Raw genomic sequence first — 10000 nt, 5'->3', positions numbered from 1 at the left:
TGGTGAAAGCAAAGTGAGAAAGAGAGCAGCAAACAGGTTGTTGATGGATCAACGGCACTGTGTGTGCAGAAGCATGAGCAGCCTGTGGATGGCAGCAAAAGCCTACTGCACCTGGTATTCCCAGGCAGTCTCCCATCCAAGTACTAACCAGGCCTCACTATGCTTGGTTTCCGAGATCAGACGGGATCGGGCGTTTTCAGACTAGTGTGGCCGCAGGCATCGATGTCATGGCTTTCTCTTTACTTAAACGGACATAAGGCTGTTCTTCACTTCTTTTTCTCCTTCCATGCATTCATGCAAATAATCAGCACTCAAGATTCATTTCACCATTTTCCTTCCGCCACACCCACCTCTTGCTGCTCTGACTCCCACACAAGCAAACGACAAGCCCTATCCTTCATTGCCTTGCCTCAAGCTTCAAAACTGCCTGACTTTCACCATTCCCTCACTCACCCACAAATCACTCACTCACTCACTCACCCCCCAATCTCACGCTCGCCAACCTCGAAATCTCTCATCCCCTCAAATCGCTCTCCCCCAAATCTCCCCATCCCCAAATCTCTCCTCCCCCAAAAAAGCTTCCACCGCCCCCAAAACACCAGGATTGTTTCATTTCCAATCCCACCAATTATTAAGCCAGATCGCTGTTGTAGCCACATTTCGGAACCCCATGTGGCAAGTGGCGCCTGCTACCCGGCATTCTGATTTGCAACACTCCTCACATGAACACACATGCATTCCAGCAGCATGCTAGTTGGCTTTACATTTTTCCTGCATTGAATTGCAGCTCTTCCTGCACGATTCTTTGTTCTCTTGCTGTTTGTCCCTCCCAGGTTTCTATGCACCTTGTCTCTCCTCTCTGTTGCTGCGTCCTGGTGTGCCTGCGCCAGCGTGTATTCTTTTGCCAACTTATTTTGTTGTTCTGTGTTCTTTCGCCCCTTGCGACGACCCCGTTACATATGTGGAGCAGCAGGAGAATGTGCAGGAAAGAAATGGTGAAAGCAAAGTGAGAAAGAGAGCAGCAAACAGGTTGTTGATGGATCAACGGCACTGTGTGTGCAGAAGCATGAGCAGCCTGTGGATGGCAGCAAAAGCCTACTGCACCTGGTATTCCCAGGCAGTCTCCCATCCAAGTACTAACCAGGCCTCAGTCTGCTTGGTTTCCGAGATCAGACGGGATCGGGCGTTTTCAGACTAGTGTGGCCGCAGGCATCGATGTCATGGCTTTCTCTTTACTTAAACGGACATAAGGCTGTTCTTCACTTCTTTTTCTCCTTCCATGCATTCATGCAAATAATCAGCACTCAAGATTCATTTCACCATTTTCCTTCCGCCACACCCACCTCTTGCTGCTCTGACTCCCACACAAGCAAACGACAAGCCCTATCCTTCATTGCCTTGCCTCAAGCTTCAAAACTGCCTGACTTTCACCATTCCCTCACTCACCCACAAATCACTCACTCACTCACTCACCCCCCAATCTCACGCTCGCCAACCTCGAAATCTCTCATCCCCTCAAATCGCTCTCCCCCAAATCTCCCCATCCCCAAATCTCTCCTCCCCCAAAAAAGCTTCCACCGCCCCCAAAACACCAGGATTGTTTCATTTCCAATCCCACCAATTATTAAGCCAGATCGCTGTTGTAGCCACATTTCGGAACCCCATGTGGCAAGTGGCGCCTGCTACTCGGCATTCTGATTTGCAACACTCCTCACATGAACACACATGCATTCCAGCAGCATGCTAGTTGGCTTTACATTTTTCCTGCATTGAATTGCAGCTCTTCCTGCACGATTCTTTGTTCTCTTGCTGTTTGTCCCTCCCAGGTTTCTATGCACCTTGTCTCTCCTCTCTGTTGCTGCGTCCTGGTGTGCCTGCGCCAGCGTGTATTCTTTTGCCAACTTATTTTGTTGTTCTGTGTTCTTTCGCCCCTTGCGACGACCCCGTTACATATGTGGAGCAGCAGGAGAATGTGCAGGAAAGAAATGGTGAAAGCAAAGTGAGAAAGAGAGCAGCAAAAAGGTTGTTGATGGATCAACGGCACTGTGTGTGCAGAAGCATGAGCAGCCTGTGGATGGCAGCAAAAGCCTACTGCACCTGGTATTCCCAGGCAGTCTCCCATCCAAGTACTAACCAGGCCTCAGTCTGCTTGGTTTCCGAGATCAGACGGGATCGGGCGTTTTCAGACTAGTGTGGCCGCAGGCATCGATGTCATGGCTTTCTCTTTACTTAAACGGACATAAGGCTGTTCTTCACTTCTTTTTCTCCTTCCATGCATTCATGCAAATAATCAGCACTCAAGATTCATTTCACCATTTTCCTTCCGCCACACCCACCTCTTGCTGCTCTGACTCCCACACAAGCAAACGACAAGCCCTATCCTTCATTGCCTTGCCTCAAGCTTCAAAACTGCCTGACTTTCACCATTCCCTCACTCACCCACAAATCACTCACTCACTCACTCACCCCCCAATCTCACGCTCGCCAACCTCGAAATCTCTCATCCCCTCAAATCGCTCTCCCCCAAATCTCCCCATCCCCAAATCTCTCCTCCCCCAAAAAAGCTTCCACCGCCCCCAAAACACCAGGATTGTTTCATTTCCAATCCCACCAATTATTAAGCCAGATCGCTGTTGTAGCCACATTTCGGAACCCCATGTGGCAAGTGGCGCCTGCTACTCGGCATTCTGATTTGCAACACTCCTCACATGAACACACATGCATTCCAGCAGCATGCTAGTTGGCTTTACATTTTTCCTGCATTGAATTGCAGCTCTTCCTGCACGATTCTTTGTTCTCTTGCTGTTTGTCCCTCCCAGGTTTCTATGCACCTTGTCTCTCCTCTCTGTTGCTGCGTCCTGGTGTGCCTGCGCCAGCGTGTGTTTTTTTGCCAACTTATTTTGTTGTTCTGCGTTCTTTCGTCCCTTGCGTCGACCCCCTTGCATTTGTGTAGCAGCAGGAGAATGTGCAGGAAAGAAATGGTGAAAGCAAAGTGAGAGAGAGAGCAGCAAAAAGGTTGTTGATGGATCAACGGCTCTCTGTGTGCAGAAGCATGAGCAGCCTGTGGATGGCAGCAAAAGCCTACTGCACCTGGTATTCCCAGGCAGTCTCCCATCCAAGTACTAACCAGGCCTGACTCTGTTTAGCTTCCGAGATCAGACGAGATCGGGCGTTTTCAGACTAGTGTGGGCGTAGGCATCGATGTCATGGCTTTCTCTTTACTTAACCGGACATAAGGCTGTTCTTCACTTCTTTTTCTCCTTCCATGCATTCATGCAAATAATCAGCACTCAAGATTCATTTCACCATTTTCCTTCCGCCACACCCACCTCTTGCTGCTCTGACTCCCACACAAGCAAACGACAAGCCCTATCCTTCATTGCCTTGCCTCAAGCTTCAAAACTGCCTGACTTTCACCATTCCCTCACTCACCCACAAATCACTCACTCACTCACTCACCCCCCAATCTCACGCTCGCCAACCTCGAAATCTCTCATCCCCTCAAATCGCTCTCCCCCAAATCTCCCCATCCCCAAATCTCTCCTCCCCCAAAAAAGCTTCCACCGCCCCCAAAACACCAGGATTGTTTCATTTCCAATCCCACCAATTATTAAGCCAGATCGCTGTTGTAGCCACATTTCGGAACCCCATGTGGCAAGTGGCGCCTGCTACCCGGCATTCTGATTTGCAACACTCCTCACATGAACACACATGCATTCCAGCAGCATGCTAGTTGGCTTTACATTTTTCCTGCATTGAATTGCAGCTCTTCCTGCACGATTCTTTGTTCTCTTGCTGTTTGTCCCTCCCAGGTTTCTATGCACCTTGTCTCTCCTCTCTGTTGCTGCGTCCTGGTGTGCCTGCGCCAGCGTGTATTCTTTTGCCAACTTATTTTGTTGTTCTGTGTTCTTTCGCCCCTTGCGACGACCCCGTTACATATGTGGAGCAGCAGGAGAATGTGCAGGAAAGAAATGGTGAAAGCAAAGTGAGAAAGAGAGCAGCAAACAGGTTGTTGATGGATCAACGGCACTGTGTGTGCAGAAGCATGAGCAGCCTGTGGATGGCAGCAAAAGCCTACTGCACCTGGTATTCCCAGGCAGTCTCCCATCCAAGTACTAACCAGGCCTCAGTCTGCTTGGTTTCCGAGATCAGACGGGATCGGGCGTTTTCAGACTAGTGTGGCCGCAGGCATCAATGTCATGGCTTTCTCTTTACTTAAACGGACATAAGGCTGTTCTTCACTTCTTTTTCTCCTTCCATGCATTCATGCAAATAATCAGCACTCAAGATTCATTTCACCATTTTCCTTCCGCCACACCCACCTCTTGCTGCTCTGACTCCCACACAAGCAAACGACAAGCCCTATCCTTCATTGCCTTGCCTCAAGCTTCAAAACTGCCTGACTTTCACCATTCCCTCACTCACCCACAAATCACTCACTCACTCACTCACCCCCCAATCTCACGCTCGCCAACCTCGAAATCTCTCATCCCCTCAAATCGCTCTCCCCCAAATCTCCCCATCCCCAAATCTCTCCTCCCCCAAAAAAGCTTCCACCGCCCCCAAAACACCAGGATTGTTTCATTTCCAATCCCACCAATTATTAAGCCAGATCGCTGTTGTAGCCACATTTCGGAACCCCATGTGGCAAGTGGCGCCTGCTACTCGGCATTCTGATTTGCAACATTCCTCACATGAACACACATGCATTCCAGCAGCATGCTAGTTGGCTTTACATTTTTCCTGCATTGAATTGCAGCTCTTCCTGCACGATTCTTTGTTCTCTTGCTGTTTGTCCCTCCCAGGTTTCTATGCACCTTGTCTCTCCTCTCTGTTGCTGCGTCCTGGTGTGCCTGCGCCAGCGTGTGTTTTTTTGCCAACTTATTTTGTTGTTCTGCGTTCTTTCGTCCCTTGCGTCGACCCCCTTGCATTTGTGTAGCAGCAGGAGAATGTGCAGGAAAGAAATGGTGAAAGCAAAGTGAGAGAGAGAGCAGCAAAAAGGTTGTTGATGGATCAACGGCTCTCTGTGTGCAGAAGCATGAGCAGCCTGTGGATGGCAGCAAAAGCCTACTGCACCTGGTATTCCCAGGCAGTCACCCATCCAAGTACTAACCAGGCCTGACTCTGTTTAGCTTCCCAGATCAGACGAGATCGGGCGTTTTCAGACTAGTGTGGCCGTAGGCATCGATGTCATGGCTTTCTCTTTACTTAACCGGACATAAGGCTGTTCTTCACTTCTTTTTCTCCTTCCATGCATTCATGCAAATAATCAGCACTCAAGATTCATTTCACCATTTTCCTTCCGCCACACCCACCTCTTGCTGCTCTGACTCCCACACAAGCAAACGACAAGCCCTATCCTTCATTGCCTTGCCTCAAGCTTCAAAACTGCCTGACTTTCACCATTCCCTCACTCACCCACAAATCACTCACTCACTCACTCACCCCCCAATCTCACGCTCGCCAACCTCGAAATCTCTCATCCCCTCAAATCGCTCTCCCCCAAATCTCCCCATCCCCAAATCTCTCCTCCCCCAAAAAAGCTTCCACCGCCCCCAAAACACCAGGATTGTTTCATTTCCAATCCCACCAATTATTAAGCCAGATCGCTGTTGTAGCCACATTTCGGAACCCCATGTGGCAAGTGGCGCCTGCTACTCGGCATTCTGATTTGCAACACTCCTCACATGAACACACATGCATTCCAGCAGCATGCTAGTTGGCTTTACATTTTTCCTGCATTGAATTGCAGCTCTTCCTGCACGATTCTTTGTTCTCTTGCTGTTTGTCCCTCCCAGGTTTCTATGCACCTTGTCTCTCCTCTCTGTTGCTGCGTCCTGGTGTGCCTGCGCCAGCGTGTGTTTTTTTGCCAACTTATTTTGTTGTTCTGCGTTCTTTCGTCCCTTGCGTCGACCCCCTTGCATTTGTGTAGCAGCAGGAGAATGTGCAGGAAAGAAATGGTGAAAGCAAAGTGAGAGAGAGAGCAGCAAAAAGGTTGTTGATGGATCAACGGCACTGTGTGTGCAGAAGCATGAGCAGCCTGTGGATGGCAGCAAAAGCCTACTGCACCTGGTATTCCCAGGCAGTCTCCCATCCAAGTACTAACCAGGCCTCAGTCTGCTTGGTTTCCGAGATCAGACGGGATCGGGCGTTTTCAGACTAGTGTGGCCGTAGGCATCGATGTCCTGGCTTTCTCTTTACTTAACCGGACATAAGGCTGTTCTTCACTTCTTTTTCTCCTTCCATGCTTTCATGCAAATAATCAGCACTCAAGATTCATTTCACCATTTTCCTTCCGCCACACCCACCTCTTGCTGCTCTGACTCCCACACAAGCAAACGACAAGCCCTATCCTTCATTGCCTTGCCTCAAGCTTCAAAACTGCCTGACTTTCACCATTCCCTCACTCACCCACAAATCACTCACTCACTCACTCACCCCCCAATCTCACGCTCGCCAACCTCGAAATCTCTCATCCCCTCAAATCGCTCTCCCCCAAATCTCCCCATCCCCAAATCTCTCCTCCCCCAAAAAAGCTTCCACCGCCCCCAAAACACCAGGATTGTTTCATTTCCAATCCCACCAATTATTAAGCCAGATCGCTGTTGTAGCCACATTTCGGAACCCCATGTGGCAAGTGGCGCCTGCTACCCGGCATTCTGATTTGCAACACTCCTCACATGAACACACATGCATTCCAGCAGCATGCTAGTTGGCTTTACATTTTTCCTGCATTGAATTGCAGCTCTTCCTGCACGATTCTTTGTTCTCTTGCTGTTTGTCCCTCCCAGGTTTCTATGCACCTTGTCTCTCCTCTCTGTTGCTGCGTCCTGGTGTGCCTGCGCCAGCGTGTATTCTTTTGCCAACTTATTTTGTTGTTCTGTGTTCTTTCGCCCCTTGCGACGACCCCGTTACATATGTGGAGCAGCAGGAGAATGTGCAGGAAAGAAATGGTGAAAGCAAAGTGAGAAAGAGAGCAGCAAACAGGTTGTTGATGGATCAACGGCACTGTGTGTGCAGAAGCATGAGCAGCCTGTGGATGGCAGCAAAAGCCAACTGCACCTGGTATTCCCAGGCAGTCTCCCATCCAAGTACTAACCAGGCCTCAGTCTGCTTGGTTTCCGAGATCAGACGGGATCGGGCGTTTTCAGACTAGTGTGGCCGCAGGCATCGATGTCATGGCTTTCTCTTTACTTAAACGGACATAAGGCTGTTCTTCACTTCTTTTTCTCCTTCCATGCATTCATGCAAATAATCAGCACTCAAGATTCATTTCACCATTTTCCTTCCGCCACACCCACCTCTTGCTGCTCTGACTCCCACACAAGCAAACGACAAGCCCTATCCTTCATTGCCTTGCCTCAAGCTTCAAAACTGCCTGACTTTCACCATTCCCTCACTCACCCACAAATCACTCACTCACTCACTCACCCCCCAATCTCACGCTCGCCAACCTCGAAATCTCTCATCCCCTCAAATCGCTCTCCCCCAAATCTCCCCATCCCCAAATCTCTCCTCCCCCAAAAAAGCTTCCACCGCCCCCAAAACACCAGGATTGTTTCATTTCCAATCCCACCAATTATTAAGCCAGATCGCTGTTGTAGCCACATTTCGGAACCCCATGTGGCAAGTGGCGCCTGCTACTCGGCATTCTGATTTGCAACACTCCTCACATGAACACACATGCATTCCAGCAGCATGCTAGTTGGCTTTACATTTTTCCTGCATTGAATTGCAGCTCTTCCTGCACGATTCTTTGTTCTCTTGCTGTTTGTCCCTCCCAGGTTTCTATGCACCTTGTCTCTCCTCTCTGTTGCTGCGTCCTGGTGTGCCTGCGCCAGCGTGTGTTTTTTTGCCAACTTATTTTGTTGTTCTGCGTTCTTTCGTCCCTTGCATCGACCCCCTCACATTTGTGTAGCAGCAGGAGAATGTGCAGGAAAGAAATGGTGAAAGCAAAGTGAGAGAGAGAGCAGCAAAAAGGTTGTTGATGGATCAACGGCTCTCTGTGTGCAGAAGCATGAGCAGCCTGTGGATGGCAGCAAAAGCCTACTGCACCTGGTATTCCCAGGCAGTCTCCCATCCAAGTACTAACCAGGCCTGACTCTGTTTAGCTTCCGATATCAGACGAGATCGGGCGTTTTCAGACTAGTGTGGGCGTAGGCATCGATGTCATGGCTTTCTCTTTACTTAACCGGACATAAGGCTGTTCTTCACTTCTTTTTCTCCTTCCATGCATTCATGCAAATAATCAGCACTCAAGATTCATTTCACCATTTTCCTTCCGCCACACCCACCTCTTGCTGCTCTGACTCCCACACAAGCAAACGACAAGCCCTATCCTTCATTGCCTTGCCTCAAGCTTCAAAACTGCCTGACTTTCACCATTCCCTCACTCACCCACAAATCACTCACTCACTCACTCACCCCCCAATCTCACGCTCGCCAACCTCGAAATCTCTCATCCCCTCAAATCGCTCTCCCCCAAATCTCCCCATCCCCAAATCTCTCCTCCCCCAAAAAAGCTTCCACCGCCCCCAAAACACCAGGATTGTTTCATTTCCAATCCCACCAATTATTAAGCCAGATCGCTGTTGTAGCCACATTTCGGAACCCCATGTGGCAAGTGGCGCCTGCTACCCGGCATTCTGATTTGCAACACTCCTCACATGAACACACATGCATTCCAGCAGCATGCTAGTTGGCTTTACATTTTTCCTGCATTGAATTGCAGCTCTTCCTGCACGATTCTTTGTTCTCTTGCTGTTTGTCCCTCCCAGGTTTCTATGCACCTTGTCTCTCCTCTCTGTTGCTGCGTCCTGGTGTGCCTGCGCCAGCGTGTATTCTTTTGCCAACTTATTTTGTTGTTCTGTGTTCTTTCGCCCCTTGCGACGACCCCGTTACATATGTGGAGCAGCAGGAGAATGTGCAGGAAAGAAATGGTGAAAGCAAAGTGAGAAAGAGAGCAGCAAACAGGTTGTTGATGGATCAACGGCACTGTGTGTGCAGAAGCATGAGCAGCCTGTGGATGGCAGCAAAAGCCTACTGCACCTGGTATTCCCAGGCAGTCTCCCATCCAAGTACTAACCAGGCCTCAGTCTGCTTGGTTTCCGAGATCAGACGGGATCGGGCGTTTTCAGACTAGTGTGGCCGCAGGCATCAATGTCATGGCTTTCTCTTTACTTAAACGGACATAAGGCTGTTCTTCACTTCTTTTTCTCCTTCCATGCATTCATGCAAATAATCAGCACTCAAGATTCATTTCACCATTTTCCTTCCGCCACACCCACCTCTTGCTGCTCTGACTCCCACACAAGCAAACGACAAGCCCTATCCTTCATTGCCTTGCCTCAAGCTTCAAAACTGCCTGACTTTCACCATTCCCTCACTCACCCACAAATCACTCACTCACTCACTCACCCCCCAATCTCACGCTCGCCAACCTCGAAATCTCTCATCCCCTCAAATCGCTCTCCCCCAAATCTCCCCATCCCCAAATCTCTCCTCCCCCAAAAAAGCTTCCACCGCCCCCAAAACACCAGGATTGTTTCATTTCCAATCCCACCAATTATTAAGCCAGATCGCTGTTGTAGCCACATTTCGGAACCCCATGTGGCAAGTGGCGCCTGCTACTCGGCATTCTGATTTGCAACACTCCTCACATGAACACACATGCATTCCAGCAGCATGCTAGTTGGCTTTACATTTTTCCTGCATTGAATTGCAGCTCTTCCTGCACGATTCTTTGTTCTCTTGCTGTTTGTCCCTCCCAGGTTTCTATGCACCTTGTCTCTCCTCTCTGTTGCTGCGTCCTGGTGTGCCTGCGCCAGCGTGTGTTTTTTTGCCAACTTATTTTGTTGTTCTGCGTTCTTTCGTCCCTTGCGTCGACCCCCTCACATTTGTGTAGCAGCAGGAGAATGTGCAGGAAAGAAATGGTGAAAGCAAAGTGAGAGAGAGAGCAGCAAAAAGGTTGTTGATGGATCAACGGCTCTCTGTGTGCAGA

The 10000-nt window shown here is 49.5% G+C and overlaps 5 non-coding genes and 5 pseudogenes across 5 annotated transcripts; all 10 read right to left on the bottom strand.

The window, feature by feature from the left end:
- Positions 1-99: 99 nt before the first annotated feature.
- On the bottom strand, positions 100-218 carry LOC139246452 (5S ribosomal RNA; annotated as a pseudogene).
- Positions 219-1092: 874 nt separating this feature from the next.
- Positions 1093-1211, bottom strand: LOC139246807 (5S ribosomal RNA). Its single transcript, XR_011590622.1, has one exon. It is a non-coding gene; the product is annotated as a 5S ribosomal RNA (ribosomal RNA).
- Positions 1212-2085: 874 nt separating this feature from the next.
- Positions 2086-2204, bottom strand: LOC139246806 (5S ribosomal RNA). Its single transcript, XR_011590621.1, has one exon. It is a non-coding gene; the product is annotated as a 5S ribosomal RNA (ribosomal RNA).
- Positions 2205-3078: 874 nt separating this feature from the next.
- On the bottom strand, positions 3079-3197 carry LOC139246379 (5S ribosomal RNA; annotated as a pseudogene).
- An 874-nt stretch (positions 3198-4071) lies between these two features.
- LOC139246805 (5S ribosomal RNA) lies at positions 4072-4190 on the bottom strand. The gene has a single exon (XR_011590620.1). It is a non-coding gene; the product is annotated as a 5S ribosomal RNA (ribosomal RNA).
- Positions 4191-5064: 874 nt separating this feature from the next.
- LOC139246416 (5S ribosomal RNA) lies at positions 5065-5183 on the bottom strand (annotated as a pseudogene).
- Positions 5184-6057: 874 nt separating this feature from the next.
- On the bottom strand, positions 6058-6176 carry LOC139246896 (5S ribosomal RNA). Its single transcript, XR_011590708.1, has one exon. It is a non-coding gene; the product is annotated as a 5S ribosomal RNA (ribosomal RNA).
- An 874-nt stretch (positions 6177-7050) lies between these two features.
- Positions 7051-7169, bottom strand: LOC139246107 (5S ribosomal RNA; annotated as a pseudogene).
- Positions 7170-8043: 874 nt separating this feature from the next.
- Positions 8044-8162, bottom strand: LOC139246450 (5S ribosomal RNA; annotated as a pseudogene).
- An 874-nt stretch (positions 8163-9036) lies between these two features.
- Positions 9037-9155, bottom strand: LOC139246803 (5S ribosomal RNA). The gene has a single exon (XR_011590618.1). It is a non-coding gene; the product is annotated as a 5S ribosomal RNA (ribosomal RNA).
- Positions 9156-10000: the final 845 nt, after the last annotated feature.

Source organism: Pristiophorus japonicus, unplaced genomic scaffold, assembly GCF_044704955.1.
Source record: "Pristiophorus japonicus isolate sPriJap1 unplaced genomic scaffold, sPriJap1.hap1 HAP1_SCAFFOLD_247, whole genome shotgun sequence".
NCBI lineage: Eukaryota > Metazoa > Chordata > Chondrichthyes > Pristiophoridae > Pristiophorus > Pristiophorus japonicus.
This window is presented reverse-complemented; position numbering and strand designations above follow the sequence as displayed.